Raw genomic sequence first — 21548 nt, forward strand, 5'->3', positions numbered from 1 at the left:
GAAGAGTTGTGCTAAACCCTGAAATTAATCAATTGTCTTTCATGCATTGGACAGGAATATGACACCTTTATGTATTTCTCATTTTATCAGTTACTGTTTTATGAACAGCTCAGTCAGAATAAAATTATTATAAATTCTGAATGAATTTTACACTGCCAAGGTGTTAAGAATCTTATATTAAAAAACCAAAAAGGTGCTGTTTTCCATTGTATAGTTTTTGGCTTCTTTCCCAAACATCAAGTTTTCATAGGTGTGTTGGTTTATTTCTGGGTCTTTAATTCAATTCCACTAATCAACCAGGCTGTTTTTATGCCAATACCATGCAGTTTTTATTAATGTAGCTCTGTAGTGCAGCTTGAAATCAGGGGTGGAGATATTTCCTGAAGATCTTTTATTGTATAGGATTGTTTTAGCTATTCGGGTTATTTTGGTTTTCCCTGTGAAGTTTAAAATTGTTCTTTCAAGGTCTGTAAAAAATTGTGAATATATTTTGATGGAAATTGCATTGAATCTGTAGATTGCTTTTGGTAAGATGACAGTATTGTGTAAATCCTACCTATCAATGAGCATGGGTTATGTTTCCATCATTTGATACGCTCTTCAATTTGTTTCTTCGGTGACTTGAAGTTTTATGTCATACAGTTCCTTCACTTGCCTGGTGAGAGTTTCACCAAGATACTTTATATTATGTGTGGCTACTGAGAAGGGCGTTGTTTCTCTAATTTCTTGTCTTTTATATACAGAAGGGTTACTGACTTTTTGTTTTGTTGTTTTGTTTTGTTTTTTGAGCTCATTTTGTATCCAGCCACTTTACTGAAGTTTTAAAATCAGCAGTAGGAATTTTGAGATAGAATTTGGGGGATATATATATTCACATCATTAGCAAATAGAAATACATTGACTTCTTCCTTTCCAACTTGTATCCCCTGGATCTCCTTTAGATGTTTCATTGTTCTAGTTAGAACTTCAAGTACTATGTTGAATAGATATGGAGAGAGAGGACACTCTTGTCCTTGATTTTACTGGAATTGCTTTAAGTTTTTCTCTATTTTATTTGCTGTTGGCTATTGGCTTGCTGTTTATTGCCTTAATTGTGTTTAGGTATGAGACTGTATCCCTTATCTCTCCAAGACTTTAAATATGAAGAGCTGTTTGATGTTTTTCCAAAGGTGTGTTTAGTATTTAGTGATATGATTATGTTCATGTAACACTTGATTTTTGACAAAGAAGCAAAAACCATTGGCACAGGAGATAATTCCCTGAATAGAATATCAACAGTTTAGGTTCTAAAAACAGCAGTTAATAATTGGGACCTCATGCAACGGAAAAGCTTCTGTAAGGCAAAGGACACTCAATAGAACAAAATGACAGACTACAGACTGGGAAAAGATCTTCACCAACACCACATCTGACAGAGGGATAATGTCCAAAATATATAGCGAGCACAAGAATTTAAACACCAACAACCCAAGTAACCCTATTAAAAATTAGTTATATCCACCATCTTTAGACATCAAAGAAATACAAATCAAAATGACCCTGTGATTCCATCTTACACCCATCATGATGACTAAGACCAAAACCTCAAGAGACAGTGCGTACTGACAACAATGTGAAGCAAGGGCAACACTCATCCATTGCTGGTGGGAGTGCACTCTTGAACAATCAGTGTGGAAACCACTCTGGAAGTTTCCCAGAGAAATGGAAATATATCTACCTCAATACCCATATATACCACTTCTGGGCATGTACCCAAAATATGTTCCACCTTACCCCAAGGACATTTAGTCAAATGTGTTCACTGTAGCTTAATCATAATAATCAAAAACAGGAAATAACCTAGATACCCCTCAAGTGAAGAAAAGATGGTACATTTACACAATGGAATGCTACTCAGCTATTAAAAACAAAACAAAACAAAAATCATGAAATTGGCAGGCCAATGGCTGGAACCAGAAAAGATCATGCTGAGTGAGGTAACCCAGGAAACAGTATGTACTCACATATAAGTGGATATTAGCCATATAGTATAGGATAATCATACTAAAATCCACAGAACCAAAGACGGAAGGAGAGCCCAAGAGAAGATACTTGAATCTTACTCAGAAGAGGAAATACAATAACATCTGAAGTAGATGGAGGAGGAAAACTAGGTGGGAGATGGGGTGGGGTGGGTAACAGGAGTGGGGATGAGGCAGGCAGAGAAAAGGGGTGGGTGTAAAGAGAAAAAAAACTTGAAGAGAGAACAGAAATAGGTGGCGGGCATCTCTGGGACAGGGAGGCTCCTGGGAGTCTCTGGCAGATGACCCTAGCTAGAATCCAAACACTAGGTGTTATGGAGTATAATGTCCACACCTCCTGTAGCCATGGGAGATTCCTGCCAAAGGGAGTGGGACACCAACTCACATATAAACCTTTTGACTAAAATGTGTCTTGTCTACAAGAAATGTAGGGGCAAAGATGGAACAGAGATTGAGAGATTGTCAAACCGGTCACTGGTCTAGCTTGAGACCCACTGCATGGGAGAGGGCAGATCACTGTCACTATTAATTAAACTCTGCTATTCTTGCAGACTGGAGTCTAGGGAGTCAGAGAGGTCAAGCATACCACAAGAAGACCTACAATATAAGTAGGCTCACCTATGCTTCCAGAGCCTGAACCACCAACCAAAGGTCTTACTTAAACTGAACCTAGAACCATTATATGTGTGTAGCAAATGTGCAGCTTGGCCATCATGTGGGTCCCCTAACCATAAGAGTGGGGGCTGTCTCTGAATCTGTTATCTTCTTCTAGGTCACGTACCCCTAGCTGGACTGCCTTGTCACTCCCAGGCAGGAGAGGAAGTGCATATCCCTGCAGTGACAGAGCAGATTACTAGTGATTCAAGAGGGTGACAGCCCTGGTATGGATGTTTTGAAGCACTGCTCATTACCTCTGACTTCTAACAACTTCCTGCTACAATGTTCCTAGTGCCTTGGGAGAGAGGAAAGTGTTAAATAGGTGTCTATTTATTGCTCAGCCTTTCATATTTACTTATTCTGTGCACTTTGCTCATCTTTTTGTCTTCGTGCTAACTGTGGACACCACAAAAGGAAGTTCTTTTTTTCATAAATGGTGTTTCATTTATTCAATGAAAGAGAGGAAAATTAAGCCACTTTCATTCATATTCTCCCAAACTCTCAAAACTCCCCTCATTAAAAACAAAACAACCAAAAGGAGAGGAAAAACAAAACAAAACAAAACCCCACACAGAGAAACACATTTGTACAAAAACCACACGGTATCCCAGCCTGCCCCTCACAAAATTGGATGGGTGTTACTACAGGAATGATATCCAATTGAAGTTTTTTTTTTCCTAATGGTAGCTTCCATGGTGTTAGAATGTGCCTTGACAGTCACTGACTTGTACAAATTACCAATAGTCTTACCAATTGTGAACTATGCCTGCTGCAATACTACCTGCCAGGAAAGGTCTTCCCTTTCTTACAATAATGTGAAGATTAAGTGTCTGACCAACCATCTTGGTCTTAGAGTTGAGGCTGGATTCCTAGAGTAAATTCCTGCCTACTACTTTAAACCAGTTCTAAAAATTGGCTTGAGAGTTTATAGGCACTGTTGGGGAACCCACTACTGTTGTCTTGTTAAATAGACATATTTTCTAACTGGATTCTACATTTTTATATTTATATACAGAAAATTTCTTGGACAGACACGGAATGAAAATAAACGCTGAACAGTAAATGATGAATTGGAATCAATAGTGTTCTCTGCTTTCGACATGCATCCTCACACACACATAAACATCGCTAAACATGCAAAGTGTTAAATTTTACAGAGAGAGAGAGAGAGAGAGAGAGAGAGAGAGAGAGAGAGAGAGAAGGGGAGACTGACAAAGGTATTTTCTCTATATTTATACAGAAACAAAAATAAAAAGGATTCTACAAACTATAACTAGATGTGAAAACACAGATAGTTGAGTAAAGAATAAAATAAAAATATAATGATGTATATTAATGAATTTGATTGAACACAATAAGCAAAACAAAAATCTGCCAGGATATGCTAAAAAGTCTTTATGAAAATGTATATTTACATGGACAGAAATATTTATTAACTTAAATGGTGTCTTTTTTTAGCTCTCAGTCATTTTTAAAGGTATAACTTATTAATATATTGACTTTTGTGCTTACAAAATTATGAATGCTAAAACCATCTCTTTCTGGATTTTGCATATTATTTAAATACATGAAAACTATAATAATCATTTAAATCTTGAAATCTCTACCAGTTACAGAATTTCTGTCAGACATTGAAGAAGCAGTAAAAGTTCACAGAAAAATTTTACATCGCTGCCAATGAGCCACAAAGATCAAACATGGAGACAGAACAGAAATAATTACTTCATATGACTTTATACTATTTATGACCACAAAATATTTAAATAATGTCATGTTTCCCTGAAAAAAGATTGATCTCTATGGGAGCATAAAAATTTTAACAAATACTTCATAGAAGCTACTGCTTCATTGTATAATAGGAAAGAAAATGATTTTCTAAGTTCAAAGGAAACTGAAAGTGACTGTAAATAATTTAGACTTGTGTGCAGAATAGTTCATCATTGTGATTATACTTGAAAAAAGAGCAAATATAAACATAATAATGCTCTGATAATACAAAAGGAAGCAGACAGCTCTCTCAATATGAATATATGAACAGGTGTAAAATGCAGAGATTGTGCAAGGATTAAAACATATACGGCAAATATACTCAAAGCCTCTAAGTTTTTCATTTATTCCCCTTAGGTTCTCATTTTATGTGAGAGAAAAAATAACTTGATCCTAAAATGATAAGCTACATGAACATTTTAATGTCTTCTCACCTTCTTGACTGTTTACTCACGTAAGGAGAAATGACAGCAACACTATTTTTCTACATGTATTTCTATGTGCATGGCTAGACATTCACACAGAGTGATTTTTCATTTTCTGTGCACTAATAAGTGAGCTTAGGTATCAAGAATCGGACCAGAAAGTAAGTCTTCACTTCTTTTAAAATGCGTTTGTGCTCCTGTGGCTTCATCAAGGTTACTTATGCAAATATTGCTGAGTGAAACTGGACTCTCAGACTCCCTGTGTCAGTGTCACTATTTGGTACTATGAAAAGTGTTCTGTAGATTCATCTAAAAATATTTAAACAAATGTAATAGTATTTACAAAGACCTACAAAAGAAGACAATGAAACAGAATGAATTATACATTCTTGTAAAAATAACTCCTGCAATCTTTTCTACCTAAGCAATATTTATGATGCCCTTGGTTTGGCTAGCTTTATATCAAGTGTCAACAAATCTTTCTGGGATTAATTTGGCTTTTTATATGAAGGCACAAACAGAGGTTCTGTAACAAAATGGCCTGGACCTAATAAACAAAAGACACAAAGTACTGAAACCATTTTAAGTAAAATATACCAAGATCGCAGAGACAAACAAGAAAGATTTTTTTAAATACTTTGAGTCAATTGCTAAAAATGGATTACATGTTTCTCATGATTAAAATGATGCGTTAGAACTTGAGAAAGACATAAATTTTATAAATTAACTACATAATACACCTTGGATTTGAACATATCTTTAATTGAGGTATAACTCATGACCTCTGTGAACTTGGAATAAGGAGAATTATAAATTTAGGCTCACACAAAGTTTAAGAAAGAATTTGTATTTGTATTTAATGTGACATTAAAGTTGTGAAAGCATGTCACATAATTTTGTCTGATAGAAATCTAATAATGATCCTAAAAGTTAATTCACAGTTCAAGGGAATATGATAACTTGGAACTGGCTCTTGGGAAACAGTTGATTATTTTTGACACTTATTGGGGATTTAAAAATGAGTACTATAAAATGAAACATTAAAAATGGAATACATAACCCACATCATAGTGTACACAAACTTGAGAGTATGTATCACAAAATAGAGTAAATTAACAAAAGTGGCAATGTGACTTTGTATCCAGACTATGAAAATATACCTAAGAATTTATCTCTGAAAGCCTAATATAGTGAAGAGCCAAGATGGCAGTGCCAAACACACACCTTGTTTGATCAGCAGGACAGCAGCAACCTAAGGACCTAACTGAGAACTATAAAACACCAGTACTGTTGGTCCCAGGTGAGAGGGATACAGACTGTGAGGAGAATAGGTGGATCCAGCCTTGGGTCACCAGGCTAATCCATAGAAAATTCCCGGTAGGCAAGGGCATGTGCTCCAAGGAATAGCCACTGCACACCTGGAGGCTACACAATTTCTGACCTCAAGAGTCCATAGAGAGCAAGGGACTACAAAAAATATAACTACTCAGGATTCTAGGCCATAGGAGACCCCACAGCCTGGATCAGAAGAGGATCTGACCTAAGGTCACCCAATCAATCCACAGAAAGATTCCAGGTCCTTGTAGTCACTCCAAGATCTAGCTGCCCCATGCCTGGCAGGCACACAGCCTCTGATATCAAGGGGTCAAAGGGAATGGTGGTCTACAAAAGCACCAGGGTCTTGCATTGTCCTTCAATGCTTGGAGGCAAGCATGACAACTGGAACAGCTCTCTCCTCAGGTGTCTTTCCCCTGCTCCTCAGGTGCTTGGCCTTCCTGAGTAATAAACAGATAACCAACAGGGACAGTGATCTTAGCAGATGTGAGTAGGCCAAGGGACCAAAGCCCCATTGTCTGTACCTACCCCCAAACTCTCTGACCATCAGAGACAGCTGAACATGCTGACATCAGAGACACCAAACTGAAAAGAGGTCCACATAAGAACACAAGGAACAATTCCCAGGACCACAAACCACTAGTTCCGCCATCATAACAAGCCCTGGAGATACTATCACACTCAGCACACAAGAGAAAGATTTCAAATCTGAGTTATGCAAATGATACAGTCCTTAAAGGAGGAAAATAAATCCCTCAAACTAGATCAGGAATAAACAAAGAAAGAGAAGAAAGAATTAAACAAACCACTTAAAGAAATTATGAAAGACAGGAAAATATAATAAAAAAAAGAAGGAAATGAATAAAAAGATCCAATCCCAAAAATGGAGATAGAAGCAATGAGGGAAACACAATTGGTGACAATCCTGGAAATGGAAAACATGGGAAGAGGACAGCATCTAAAGACACATGTTGACCTACAGAATACAAGAGATGGAAAAAAGAATCTCAGAGATAGAAGATATGATTGAAGAAATCAATACAACAATTAAAGAAAATCTTAAATATAAGAAACTTCTGACCAAGAACATGCAAAATATCTCGGAGACTATGAAAAGACCAAATCTAAGAATAGTAGGAATAGGAGAAAAGGAATACTCCCAGCTCCAAGGCACAGAAAAGTCTTTCAACAAAATCATAGAAGAAAACTTCCCCAACCTTACTAAAGAAATGACTGTAATTAGATAAGAAGCCTACAGAATTCCAAATAGGTATGACCAGAAAAGAAAATCCTCCCTCCACATAATAATAAAAACACAAAAAATAAAGAAATAAAAAGTATTAAAACATGCAAAAGAAAAAGGCTAAGTCACATATAAAGGCAAACCTATCAGAATTACACCTGACTTCACAACAGAGTCTCTGAAATGCTGAAAGGTCCAGAAAGATGTCAGACAGAAACTAAGAGACCACAGATGACAACGTAAAGTACTACACCCAGTAAATATTTCAGTAACCATGGATGGAGAAAAGAAGATATTACACACACAAAAACTAAGTTTAAGCAGTACCTAGCTACAAATCCAGCCCTACAGAAAATACTAGAAGGAAAACTCCAATCAGAGTAGACTAACTTTAACCAGGAAAATAAAGGAATAAATAACCATACATTCACAAAACCAAAAGAAAGGACACACATACACACACACACACACACACACACACACACACACACACACACATACACACACACACACACACACACACACACACACACACACACACACACACACTACAGCCAACAATATAACAAAACAGCAAAACAGGAACAAATAACCACTGGTCATTAATCTCTCTCAACAACAATGCCTCAACTTCCCAATAAAGAGACATGGACTAACAGAATATATGCAAAAACAGGACCCGTCATTCTGCTGCATACAAGAAACACACCTCAGCAAGAAAGACAGACATTACCTCAGAGGAAAGGGCTGGAAAATGGTATTCAAAGCAAAAAAATCAAGAAGCAAGTTGGCAACACAGGCCAGAAAAGATGTCTGCACTGAACACACATGGTATCTGATCTGAAGGACAGTGACTAGGGACCCGGCTTGGAGCTACAGACCACAAGACCTGGAGAGCCCTAGAAACAGAAGTCATTAAAAGTCTCCCAAACAACAACAACAACAACAACAACAACAACAACAACAACAACAACAACAACAAAACAGGGCGCAGAATTCTATCAGCCCTTCAAAGAAGACCTAACACAGATATTCTTCACACTACTCCATGATGGAGTAGCTTGGAGAAATGGATGGAACATTACCAAACATTCTATGAAGCCTCACAAAGACCCAACAAAGAAAGAGAATTCCAGATGAATTTCTCTTATAAACATTGATGCAAAAATACTCAATAAAATACTTGCAAACTGAATCCAAGAACACATCAAAGATATTATTCACCATGACCAAGTAAGCTTCATTCCAGGTATGTAGGCATGGTTCAATATATGGAAATCAAGAAAAAAACACATGATCATCTACTTTGATGCCAAAAAAAATCATTTGAAAAACTCCAACATGCATTCGTGTTTAAAGTTTTGGAGAGATCAGGGATACAAGGCCCATACCTAAATATAATAAAGGCTATATACAGCAAGCCAATAGACAAAGTCAAATTAAATGCAAAGATAATCAAGGAAATTCCTCTAAACTCAGGGACCAGAGCAAGGCTGCCCACTTTCTGCATATCTCTTCAGTACAGTATTTGAAGTTCTAGCTAGAGCAATAAGACAACAAAAGGAGATCAAAGGAATCTAAACAGGAGAGGAGGAAGTCAAATTATCTCTACTTGCAGATGATATGAAAGTGTACATAAGTGATCCCCAAAATTCCAGCAGAGAACTCCTACAGCTGAAAAACACTTTCAGCAAAATGGCTGGATACAAAATTAACTCAAAAAAGTCAGTAGCCTTCCTGTATACAAATGACAATCATATTGAGAAACAAATTAGGGAAACTACACCCTTCATGTTAGCCACAAGCAATATAAAGTATCAAAGAATAACTCTAACCAAGCAAGTAAAAGACTTGTTTGAAACACACTTCAAATCTAAAGAAGAAGATTGAAGATGACATCAGAAGATGGAAGGGTCTCCCTTGTTTGTGGATTGGGAGAATTAATATGGTAAAAATGGCCATCTTACCAAAAGCAATTTGCAGATTCAATGCAATTCCTATCAAAATACCTACCATTTTGATGGGTGTAAGATAGACTCTCAGGGTCATTTTGATTTGCATTTCTTTAATGACTAAGGACATTGAGCATTTCTTTAAGTGTTTCTCAGCCATTCGATATTCTTCTTTTGAGAATTCTCTATTTAATTCTTAAATAAACCCACATTTCTTAATTGGGTTATTTGGTTTGATAGTGTTTAATTTATTGAGTTCTTTATACATTTTGAAAATTAGACTTTTGTCAGATGTAGGGTTGTTGAAGACTTTCTCCCATTCTGCAGGTTGTCACTTTGTTCTGTTGACATTGTCTCCTGCCTTTCAGAAGCTTTTCAGCCTCATGAGGTCCCATTTATTAATTATTGACTGTGGGAAGCCGCGCCCACATTCGCCATTACAAGATGGCGCTGACAAACAACTAATCTGCGCATATGCGAAGGGATTTTCCACTCGTTGTGCTCTGCCTCTCCCGTGGCATCATCTCGCCCGATGAGCAACAGCCAATCAGGGACTGACATCCTAAGCGGAGGACAGTTTCCTATATAAGGGAGGGGTTTCTGCTGTTTGCTCTCTCTGTCTCCGTTTTTCGTGTTGTAAGCTTATGCCCTTCCTCTCAAGAGGCAGTAAAGCTTTACTGCAGAAGGATCCTGTTTGTGTGTGCAGCGTCGTTCTTGCTGACGAGACGGTAACGCTAGCCACATATGGTGCCGAAACCCGGGAAGACTACACCATCGTCAGCACCTTCAGAGAGCCCCTGACTACAGGGAGGATTCAGAACTGCAGGGTTGGTAAGTTCGGAGAGGTATGCATATTTCTGAAATTCTTGGGCTGATTCTAGCTGTAATATTTGCTGCCGTAATTGTTAAGAGGGCAGTAGATGAAGGACAGGTCACCCTAGAAGTTCAGGATAGCATGTCAGAAACCGAACGTAGTGAGAGGCTGGGTGCGGGCGGGAAGAAGAATGCCCGTAAAAAGGAAAAAGCGGGCGGGAAGAAGAATGCCCGTAAAAAGAAAAAAGCTCAGGACCCTCCTGTAAAAGGAGTGCAACCCCCCTCAGGACCTAGTTCACCGCCGAGAAAAATATCGCAAAGGTTTTATCCTTTAAAGGATCTTGAGACATTGAATATTGATAGCTCTACAAGCTTTAATACCTCTGACAATGAGACTCCTGATTCGGAGGAAGAAGCCGAATTAGAGGAAGAGGCAGTCAGGTATAAGGAAGAGAGATACCACCTAGACGAACGAGAGGGTAATAAAAAACCCTCCCTCAATTCATCTCGCAGGGTGGCACCCACTGCTCCTCCACCCTACGAACTGCAGTCTGGAATTTCCTTCTGGCCGGAAAAGATTCATAAAAAATTACATAATTTTTTTCCTGTGTTTGAAACAGAGAACGGGGGTCGAGTCCATGCACCAGTGGAGTTCAATCTAATAAAGGACTTGGCTGAATCTGTTCGCAAATATGGGGCTAATGCAAATTTCACCCTGGTAATGTTAGAAAGAATTGGCGCTAGTGCCCTAACTCCTTCTGATTGGCAGATGGTGGCCAAGGCCGCACTTCCAGATATGGGCCAATATATGGAATGGAGAGCCCTATGGTTTGAGGCCGCTCAAACACAGGCTCGGGCCAATGCCCTTGCGCTTACCCCTGAACAGAGGGATTGGACCTTTGATTTGCTAACAGGTCAAGGTCAATTTACTGCAAATCAGGTAAATTACCATTGGGGAGCTTATGCTCGGATTTCACAAACTACAATTAGACAAGTTTTTCAGTCCGTGGTAGAGTGGGGGAGGGTTCTCAGGTTGTTGAGACAAGTTTTTCAGTCCGCGGTAAAGCGGGCGACGGTCAGAGACCCTTTAAAAGTGGGAAACTCTTCGTCATGTCTGATCAGGGCGGCTCAGAAAGGGCTGCTGAAAACTAAAGACTTGAGAGGCTCATGCTAAAAATGGAGTCGCTCGAGCAGAAACAGCACAAGGAGGGTAGGAGGAGGAAGAAGGCGGAAGAGGCCACGCCCAAACGAGATAATCCGCCATCTTGCGTGCCTCGGAACTGGCACCGCCGCCTTATGCGGACACTTCACCTTTATCAGCACCACAGGGGAACTATCATTCTCTGTGCCCAGAGATTTGGAAGCAGGCTCGTGCCACCTTCCCAGTGTTTGAGGATGCCAACACCAATGGCCATGATTAATGGAGGAGCATTTGGTAATGCTACTCTCAGCTGGAATACATCTGATCTTTTTAAAACTTCTAACAGGTGATTCGGCTCAGATGCGAATGGAAATGTCAGGGTTATGCATTACATCTGTGCCATATAACAATTTTACACGTGCTGCTAATTTGTCTAAGAGTCTTTCAGCTTATCTCCAGGGGAACTGGTCCGCAGAGTTTGAAGAGATCTGCGCACTGCCGCCATTGTTACATGCGTGGATGTATCCACCGCTGAAGGCCTTGCCTCCTGGATTCAACAAGCTATGCATCATCTTAAGGAGTGGGCAAGTATCGGTGCTTTAGCTATGGCCCTTCTGATTATCAGCTTCCTCTGCCTTGTGTTCCTTCGGCGCTTGGTCATATCCTGAAACAGAGACCGTGCCCTAATTGCACAAGCCTTCTATGCTATTGAGGCTGGACAGTCCCCTCAGGCTTGGCTGGCGGCCTTTAAGTCCTGATCCTCGTCACGTTCGGGGTGCAAGGCAAAGCACTGCACAGGAGGTACATTGTTTGCAGTTAATGGCTTCCTGGAGAGCACGTCTGATTGCATGTGGGCTGACACCCAAAATCCCACCTCCAGAAAAAGGTGTCGGTCGGGTCCAGAGCTAGGCTGGGGCCGAGCCCCTAGCTGAGTTCTGTTGTACATCAGTGGCCAAACTTCAGGGCGGGTTTCGCACATGATCAAGGTGAATAACCTGGGTTATGGGTGGTCATACATCAGTGCCCTCTGGAGATCAGACCTCTACTCTCACCCGTTTCGTCCTGTTCTTACAAAATAAAACAGGGGGGACTGTGGAGAGCTGCGATGTGCCATGCCTTAACAAGGCGCAGGCTTCCGCCTTCCGCCATCCCGACGGCGAGCGCTCTCTAAGATAAACAAGTCCTTATGTGGCAAAAGGCTGTGCAAGGGTAACTGGTGATCTGATGACGAGCAGTCCTGCTCTGACGCTGACCTATGAGGAGGTGACACCTGGCATGAGCTGATTGGCCCTTGAGTTGTACTTAAGCTTGGCCCTTCCCTTCTTCGGGGCCATCCCCACTGAGCTTAATCCTGAGTAAAGATCTCGAGAAGTCTGGTTGTTGGCTGGAAGGTCTGGCGCCGACAAATGGTTTTAACTGGCCCAACTGGGCTGTGAACAAAAATTCCCTGGATTATGTGTTATGAAAATTTCACTAAAGCAGCTAATCTGTCAAAGAGTCTCTCTCAGTTTATTTTACAGAATTGGACAGCGGAGTTTGAACAGACCTTAAGAGAATTGCGGACTGCTATCATTCAAGTCAATTCCACACGGCTGGATCTGTCACTTACTGAGGGATTCTCATCGTGGATATCCTCAGTCTTCTCCTTCTTTAAAGAATTGGGTTGGGGTTGGATTGTTTGGAGCTGTAATCTGCTGTGGATTAGTGTTGACCCTATGGTTGGTCTGTAAACTCAGGGCTCAAACAAAAAGAGACAAGGTGGTTATCACCCAAGCACTTGCTGCTTTAGAGTCTGGGACCTCCCCTGATATATGGTTAACCATGCTTAAGCAATAAGTCGCTGGCTGCTCAGCTCTTGCACCCTCAGAGTCTCATCTCATTGCACGAGGTAGAGTGAGTAAGCTTCAGCAGCCCTGGAGAGTTGCATAGCGAAGCATTGCAGTAGAATGGCTCTGCGGCATATATGAGCTAATTCTAGGAAGGCATGTCATCTTGCATGAAGGTTGCGTGTCCCAGTGTCCTTCCCCCAGAAAAAACGGCACAGGGCCAGGCTATGACCTCTCCGGGTGAAGAGCTTAGGGGAGAGTTGTGTATGCAGGCCTGATATTTTATTTGGGGATTTGACCTCTGTCTCCACTCTCCCTATTGGGTGTCTTATTGCTTCTTAATAAAATGAAAAGGGGGAGATGTGGGAAGCCGCGCCCACATTCGCCATTACAAGATGGCGCTGACAAACAACTAATCTGCGCATATGCGAAGGGATTTTCCACTCGTTGTGCTCTGCCTCTCCCGTGGCATCATCTCGCCCGATGAGCAACAGCCAATCAGGGACTGACATCCTAAGCGGAGGACAGTTTCCTATATAAGGGAGGGGTTTCTGCTGTTTGCTCTCTCTGTCTCCGTTTTTCGTGTTGTAAGCTTATGCCCTTCCTCTCAAGAGGCAGTAAAGCTTTACTGCAGAAGGATCCTGTTTGTGTGTGCAGCGTCGTTCTTGCTGACGAGACGGTAACGCTAGCCACAATTGACCTTAGAGTCTGGTCTGCTGAAGCTCTGCTTTCAGAAGCTTCTCAGCCTCATGAGGTCCCATTTATTAATTGTTGACCTTAGAGTCTGGTCTGCTGAAGCTCTGTTCAGGAAGTTGTCTCCTATGCCAATGAGTTTCAGGCTGTTTCACACTCTTTCTTTTAACAGATTTAGTGTCTCTGGTTTTATGCTGAAGTCTTTAATCAGCTTGGACTTGAGTTTTGTGCATAGTGACAAATATGGATCTATTTGTATTTCTCTACATGTAGACATCCAGTTAGACCAGCACCATTTGGTGAAGATGCTATCTTTTTCCATTGAAGAGATTTGGCTTCTTTGTCAAAAAATCAAGTGTCCATATGTGTGTGGGTTTATTTCTGGGTCTTTAATTCAATTCTGTTCATCAGCCAGAAGTGGAGAACTGATCTTTCAATGTCTATAAACATTGTGTAAGTATATTGATAGGGATTGCATTAAATCAGTAAATTGCGCTTGGTAAGTTGGCCATTTTTACTCTGTTAATTCTACTGATCGTGAACAAGGGAGGTCTTTCCATCTTCTGATGTCATTTGCAATCTCCTTCTTCAGACATTTTAATTTTTTTTCAAACAAATCTTTCTCATGCACTTTCTCTGAAAACTGGAATGGGGCTACCTCAAAACTAGGATATTCCACTCCTTGGAATATACCCAAAATATGCTCCACCACACAACAAAGACATATGCTCAAACATGTTCATAGCAGCCTTATTCGTAATAGACAGAATCTGGAAACAACCTATATGTCTCTCAGTCAAAGAATGGATAAAGAAACCGTGATACATTTACACTATGGAATTATACTTAGCTATTAAAAGCAAGGAAATCCTGAAATTTGCAAGCAGATGGACATAACTAGAAATGATCATCCTGAGTGAGTTAACCCAAACCCAGAGAGATATACATGGTATATACTCACTTTAATTGAACACTAGCCAACAGAGATGTCCTCTGAAGTCTTTACTTAGCAGGAGATTGGGATAAATGCTGGGAATTTCCATTGTGACTTCAGGTGAGAGAAGTATGGGAGAATGGGGAAATAGAAGGATCCAGATGGTCCTAGAAACCTACAAGAAGACCATTAAGCCTGGTGGATCTGGACCCATGGGCATCTGCACAAGTTACCGTACCAACCAAGGACAATGCCTGCAGTAAACCTTGAAACTCTATTCAGATCTAGCCAATGGAATGAACATTCTTCACAGTTGTGTGGAGAGTGGGGACTGACTCTGACATGAACTCTGGTGCCACATATTTGCCCACTCTCCCTGGTGGAGAGGTCTGGTGGCACCCATAGGAAGTGTAAGCAGGCTACCAAGATGAGACCTGATAAGCTGTAATCATATGGTGGGGTGGTGGTCCCCTTCTGTCACAGACCTAGGAGTGGGGAATAGAATGAAAGAGAGAGGGAGGGGAAATAGAAAGATACAAGTGAGGGGATAAGAATTGAGATGTAATATGAACAAGTTACTTAAATAAAAAAAAAACACACACACAAAATTCTGAAAAAATGTAAATACATTTTGGTGTAATGATGCATATTTGGAAATACTATGTCAAAGTAAAGTGAATATTCTCATTTGAGGGCACAAAGTGAATGAAGATATTATTATTTTTTTCAAGAGGTAGATATTTCTTGAAAATAATGCTAAAATATTAACATTTTCATAAATATTTTTCAGTGGGGCATCTTGAGGAAACAGTGTCCAAAATATTTTATTTCAATCTACTTTGTTTTAATTTTATGTGGATAGTGTATTTTGCCTATATGTATGTCATTATACCACATCCATTCTTGACCCTATGAGGCTGGAAGAATACATTAGATACACTGAAACTGAAGACAGAAATGGCTGTGAGCCACCAAGTGAGTGATAGGAATCAAAACCCACGTCCTCTGGAAGAGTAGTCTGGTAATTTAACCACTGAGTCATTTTTTTGAGTACCAGGAATATATTTTATGAATCCATCTTTCAAATTATTACTTCTTGCTATGTCCTTATACAAACTGCTTTCTATAAATAATGAAGTCTAAGATATGAATCCATATAAACACAAAAAGAGAAAGGAACTCTGAATGCCAATGATGTTCCTGACATGTAGCTACCCTAATCATTAAATATATTAGGAAGTAGCTCTATCATAGAAGTGGGCCTCCCAAGGTTCACTGAATCCAATTATGTTTAAGGTATACACAATTAACTTGAAAAACCCAGGGAATACTGTTGCCTGCAGGCTTCTGGAGTATAACAATAACTAACCAAGTGAAAATCATGATATAAGGTTGTCATACAAGAATCGGGTCTTTAATATTGTCCTTGCCACATCTAAAAAGAGCAACTACCTTTTGCGCAATATAATGGAAAGAGATCATACATGGCATGACTTCCACATATTTCTTCCAGTCTTCCAAATATGTTCTGCTCCTTTTCTGTTTACATTTAAAAGGCATCAAAGAAAGCCAAACCAGTTCTGGCAAAACAAACTCAGAACATAGGAGCACTTCCGTTATCAAAACCTTGTCAGTTCTTTTCCAGTTTCATCTTCTGTAATCTAAAATCATGTTAATGAGAATTCGATCAATTGTATGAGGTGAGGTTGATAAACTTTAGATGGCACATGTCTTATATATTTTTACTGAGCACAGGATAAAGTATGCACCGTTTCACGACTACTTTGAAATTTTTTCTGGATAAGTCAAGTGTGGGATTAGAGTTGTTAATGGTATACTGAAATTATTTAAAATATATTACCATTTATTTATTTGGAAACACTTATTTTGTTTGACAAGAGATTTTGACTTGTTATTCCTATTCATATATTCTGGCAAATACTCAATTTTACTTTTATAAACATACTTTACTTGAGTTACATTTGAGAATAATACAAAGTCATTATCAGTAAGGAATGGTTCTCCATCTATTTTAGCTTTTCCTGTGTGCTCTGTTCTCCCTAAATATTTTTACAAATGTGAAATCTAAAGCAATAAAAAAATTCATAGGAAGGGAACTGTAAGAGAGCAGAAGGATGCAAAAAAATGACAGGCAGGACTGTAAAAAAGGCAGGCAGGATTAAATCTTCAAATGTGCACAGAGCACCATATGAAGCAATGTGGCATCAAATGTCAGTGTCAGAGAGACATCAGCATCATTGTGACTCAGAAGGCACTAGGTTCCTGTACAAGTAAGTAGCAGCCTTGCTGGAAACAGAGATGGGCTCTCCTGCCAAAGCCTAAAATAATTATTTGTCAAATAGTTCACAAGTGTTTCAGAACAGAAAGGGCACCTGATCACTAAGTATTTTGTCAGAGTTGTACATAAGGGGAATAATAATAATAATAGCAAAGAAATTATTTATATGGACAGATGCATAATTATAACATAACAAAACACACATTCAAAAAAAGGTACATAAAATCATCAGTTCCAGATACCTTATTTAATGTTGCCTTTAGATATTTAACCTAAATAATATACACGTATAATGGGATAATCTAAAAATACTGCTACATTATAAAATAACACATGAAATGAATAATCCCTGTAGTAATGAATCTATGCCTATTAGCATAGTCAAGAGAAATGTTAACTCATTATTTTCCAGAGATAGAAATATTAAATCATATAATCTTTTCTCATGGAATTATTATTTAAAATCTTAAGTAAGAGCATATGAAGTACAAACACACATTTACATAATATACTCCATTTCCTCTGTCTACCTGTAAATCATTTCATAAAAAAATTGAGATTTTAGAAAACACTTGAAATATAATGATGAAATTTTCTTTAATTTACTTCATTTAAAAAGTTTAAAATATCTTTGTGTCAATTTTGTTTTTAGATGTGGATGTTTTAAATCATTCTCCTCTACATAATATTTTTTTGAATTTTTTAAAATTAATTTATTCATAGTACATCTCAATGGTTATCCCATCCCTTCTATCCTCCCATTCCTCCCTCCCTCCCATTTCCCCCTTACTCCCCTCACCTATGACTGTGACTGAGGGGACCTCCTCCCCATCATGTATATGCTCATAGGGTATCAAGTCTCTTCTTGGTAGCCTGCTACACTTTCTATGAGTGCCACCAATATTTTATTTCTTTTCTCTCTCTCTCTCTCTCTCTTTCTCTCTCTCTCTCTCTCTCTCTCTCTCTCTCTCTCTCTCTCTCTGTCTCTCTCATCCCCCCCGTGTGTGTGTGTGTGTGTGTGTGTGTGTGTGTGTGTGTGTGTGTGTGTGTTTCTCTCCAAGGAGTCTGAAGTAATGAAACTATGATATTCAAGGTTTCAAGATTCTAGAAAGGAGAAAATGGGACATGCTAGTTGATCATCCGAAGCTGTAATATCCTGGGCCCAGAACCAAAAGTAAGTTCAAAACTCTGTAGCTAACAGAGGTAATAATGAGAAACTGTGAAAATATAGTTAGAACTGTGCACATTCTACTAGGATTGAAGAGGGATAATGAAAACTTCAGGGACCCAACACTAAAAATCAGAAAAGTTAGTGATCTGATCCAGACACATTATCAATTTCCCTCAAAGGCAAATTCTACTGATACATTGTTTATGAGGTTTTAAAAACTACATGAATAATCTATTAGACAGATTAGATGTTTCACTGATCACTAAAGAAACGAAATTGATTTTGTACTTCAGGATTTACAAAGCAAACAATGATGAATAATGTAAAGATAATAGTCTTTTCTGTGTATTACATCACACTAGCAGTTCACCAAAAATCATGACATTTTGAAAAAGACAAGAGATAGTAACTCTGGGAAGGGTGTGAAGAAAATGAAATAACACGCTGTAGATGGATAGTAATTGTGGAAAACAGTACAGAGATAGTTCATAAACAAAACCTAAACAGTAATACTGAAAGTTCCAGCTTTTGCACATGTGTAGATTCAAAAATAAACAAATGTAGTCCAAATATATTTCTCCACTCCTATGTTCATTGCAAGATCATTTATAAACACTAAGATATGGCAGTTACCCAAGCAGTCACTGATGATGAATATATAGAGAAAATATAACATGCACTAGTGTAGTATCAATACATAAAACAAGGAGATAGTACCATTTATAAAACAGATAGATTTTAAAAGCATGAATGAAAGAATTCAAGCAAAGAAGGAAAATGCTCTGAGTTTATTGACAAGTGGAATCTGAAAAAGATTATACCTACGGAGTAGAATGAAGCATTAGAGGTGCTGGAAATAATAAGATTCTGGTGGAAGGTGCATCAGTTGTAAGACAGATAAATTCTGAAGATCAAGTGTACATCACAGTAGCTACAATTAATAATACAGCATTACTTATTTGACGTTTCCCATCATGAGAAATTCAAATGATGGCACCATACAAATAGTGAGCATGTAAAGTTTTAAATGAGTAAGTCAATGTGATTGTTAATTATTTTACACTATAACAGCATTTTCTTACATAAGCTTGCTCTCACTAGGTTGAATTCCAGAGCAAACAGTAGTCTGAAAATAAAAAGTGGAAAATAAATCTAAGCTGAATATTATTATAACTTATCAATTTGTTAGCAGAAATAAATTCCTTATTTCACCTAATTTACAAATTACACATTATTGTATACTTTATATTTAAAAAATCATATATAGCATATACATATGAGTGTGTGTATATGGTTCAGAATCATATGTTGTTCCAGACACTAAATAGAGGTCCTATAAAAAGATTTCCAATGGATAAATATGTTTATTGTACATAAATATATCACATAATCTCCTATTTTAAAAACATGTGTAGCTAATTTTTTCTTAATAAAGCAGAGTAGTATAATTAAGGAAACAAAGTCATGCTGACAAATTTATGAAAAGTCAACCCTACTGATGTGAGCCAACTATATCCTCTGTGGATATATGTACCTAAAATGCCATTCACTTAGAAGAATTGTGGCACTATTCACAACAACCAAAATCACAGACTCAACCCAGGAGTCCATCAGCAGAAATGTGAAATGTATGTAATAAGTTTTACTCAGCCATTAGAAAGAAAGAAATTATTTTGTTTTCAGATAAATTGAATTGGAAAACTTGACATATAGCAGTAAACTATGTCAGAATGAGTTAGACAATTATTAAATGTTTATTCTTGTAAGTAAAGACTAGAAAAATAATAAAATGGCATTAAAATAAAGTGTGAGTGATGTAGAAGAACAAGAGAAAATGGGAAATAATAGCTTGGGAGGTGATTATGATCCAAGTATGATCATAATCATACTATGAGCAAAGGTGGAAATGTCATTAAGGAAATCTGTTACTTCATATTATTAATATGCACAAATAACAATAATTTTGTTTCAGAGAATTTTAATGGATTATCATAGCACCGAGGCTTTATAGCCATTATTCTGCAGTCTCCATAGGGGAGTTAATACTGCCCAATGGTACAACCCTGTAGAAATTTACACCTTAGTCCCACTAGTGACAGTCATACAGAAAAAAATAATGAGCAAGATTATTTAAAAAATAAAATAAAACTGCAGATCTTTTCTCAAGAACTGCAAAGCATAATGAACTTCAAGGAATTGTGTTCTGTCTTTCCTCCCAAGAGTGTAATAGATGCTGAATTGTCATCTTAGAGCCAGTGCAGGGATCTGATCCTGGAGAAGTATAAAAACATCTCTTTTCAGTTGAAGTGTTCAGTTATTAAGATGAAAGTGATCCTTGAGGTGGAACAAAGACAAGGACTGTGATTGACCGAGGGCTGGAATCTATTTGTAGTTTTCCTCTGCCTGCTTGCCCACTAGATGAATAAGTGATGCTTCAGGAAAGCAAAGACCAGATTTTGAAGTGACAACTGAAAAAGGTGACAAGAAAAAATCTCTATCATTATATGAACAAAAATCTCAACGCTTTAGGGAAAGAAGCCCAATGAGAAAAAATATAAATGGTAAAGCTTGGCCTCTTAATTTCAACTCATTGAAATATAACAGAAATGAACTGGAAAAAACTGATGAGCTGATGAATACTTAGGAAATGAGAAAATCATCAAATAAGTTGTATTTTATTAGACATGAAAATATTGACACAAGAAATCAACTATCTGTGATGGTTGTGGAAAGTTTATTTAACCATACACAAAACTCAACTGTAGTCCACTAGAAACTTCACACTATAGAACAACTTAATAAATGTAGTTATTGTGGGAAAATATTCACTTCAAAGTCATTTAATGAGCATGTGTTATTATTTCATACATTTCTGAACTTGTCAGAATAGAAATAATGTGGAAAAACATTCATTACAATCTATCCCTTTATAAACATTCTAGTTTTATACTGAGGGATAATTCCACCAGTGTACTGTCTCTGAAAAGGCTGCTGTATCATCTCAGTACCTGTACACATCCAGATATTCACACCAGATGGATACCTTGGGGAGATATGGAATGTGGAAAAGCCTTTGTCAGGAAGTCTTAATCCTTTGACATCAACTATCACATAAGTGTGGGAAAGTCTATAAATACAGCAATTGTGGAAAAGCATTTCTCAGGAGCCACATCAGACAATCCATGCTTAACATTTAGTTGTGTATGTGAAAATGTTTTAAACAGTAAAAAAAAAAAAAAAATAGTTAACTAGCAGATAACTCATGGCCAGT

General features: G+C 38.1%; 1 protein-coding gene across 2 annotated transcripts in view; it reads left to right on the plus strand.

Annotated features, from left to right (window-relative positions):
- Positions 1-8617: 8617 nt before the first annotated feature.
- Positions 8618-21548, plus strand: part of LOC311599719 (uncharacterized protein) — a 49994-nt gene continuing 37063 nt past the window's right edge. For both annotated transcript variants that reach the window (XR_014779979.1, XM_084785716.1), the window contains exons 1-2: positions 8618-8697; positions 18168-18280. The gene's annotated coding sequence lies outside the window, so the exon portion shown is untranslated. The remainder of the gene's footprint in view (positions 8698-18167; positions 18281-21548) is intronic.

Source organism: Acomys minous (assembly GCF_964271855.1).
Source record: "Acomys minous genome assembly, chromosome: 6".
NCBI lineage: Eukaryota > Metazoa > Chordata > Mammalia > Rodentia > Muridae > Acomys > Acomys minous.